The sequence below is a fragment of the Penaeus chinensis genome, chromosome 42, assembly GCF_019202785.1.
Source record: "Penaeus chinensis breed Huanghai No. 1 chromosome 42, ASM1920278v2, whole genome shotgun sequence".
Taxonomy (NCBI): Eukaryota; Metazoa; Arthropoda; class Malacostraca; order Decapoda; family Penaeidae; genus Penaeus; species Penaeus chinensis.
This window is the reverse complement of record NC_061860.1, coordinates 3,890,449-3,891,596: the sequence shown is the minus strand read 5'-3', so window position 1 is coordinate 3,891,596 and position 1,148 is coordinate 3,890,449.

The window sequence follows — 1,148 nt, the reverse complement described above, 5'->3', positions numbered from 1 at the left end:
TCTTTTCTCTCTCTCTCTCTCTCTCTCTCTCTCTCTCTCTCCTCTCTCTCTCTCTCTCTCTCTCTCTCTCTCTCTCTCTCTCTCTCTCTCTCTCCTCTGACATGGTCTAAATGAGGCGTCACATTTACAATTCGGCTGTGGAAAAGGGAGAAAGGCCAAGATCAGGTTTTTTTCCCATGATAGTTAGATGTAACATCTTTCCTTTTATTAGCATTGACGTGAAAAATACGTTTTTCAGAACGCTTATTTGCCAATTTAAACAGTCTTCTGACATGACATTTCTTGCAATAACGGCAAAAAGAAAAGTTCTCACCGCGTGAAGCAAATTCTACTCTCACCACCTGTTTCTAACGACTTTACAGTAACAGTCCTGTGGGTATCTGGCAGTTCAGTCCTCCTGGCACTATACTCCATCCTCTTACCACTATGCTGGTTAGACTGGAATGAAGGGTCATTAGATCTGCAAGGGTAGTTCGGAAGAGTTAGAGCGAAATGATCGGCGGCACGACCGACCTCGGTTAATGTGCGCAGACCACGCTCGTCAATGTGAGAGCGAACTTTTACAGGCATACACTTCTTTATATCCTCGAGTATAAACAATTCTAGTAATTTATCGTACTCGAGGGCATCAAGTTCACTCTCGACCCATTTTTTACACAAAAGTTGCTTTTGATGGATAAATTCAACAAAGGTTTGTTTACCATCTTTACGGCAATTGCTGAAATCCTGTCTATAAGCCTCTGATACCTTTTTATAAACATTTAACACAGCCTCTTTTACAACATGATAATTCTGTGACTGTACCAAATCCAGAGCTGAGAAAGCCTCTTGTGCCCTGCCAACAAATGCACTGTGTACAAGTAATACCCACTTGTCTTCGAGCCAAACATGCAAGGCAGCTACACGCTCAAAAATGAATGAAATGAAGAAATACTCTGGTTCGGTTTCATTCAATTTAGGAACAAATTTGATTGCATCCTCTATACTAAAAGAAGGAGAATGTTCCTGATTGGGTCTCTGCATGAGACGCATCCGCTCTCTGCCTTAAACATCTCCTAGTCTAATTTACGGCGGGCAACAATAACAGGCGTCAGAACTGAATTGGCTGGATCACTGCGCCATGTTCGTCTTCTACGTTTGCTTGGTGT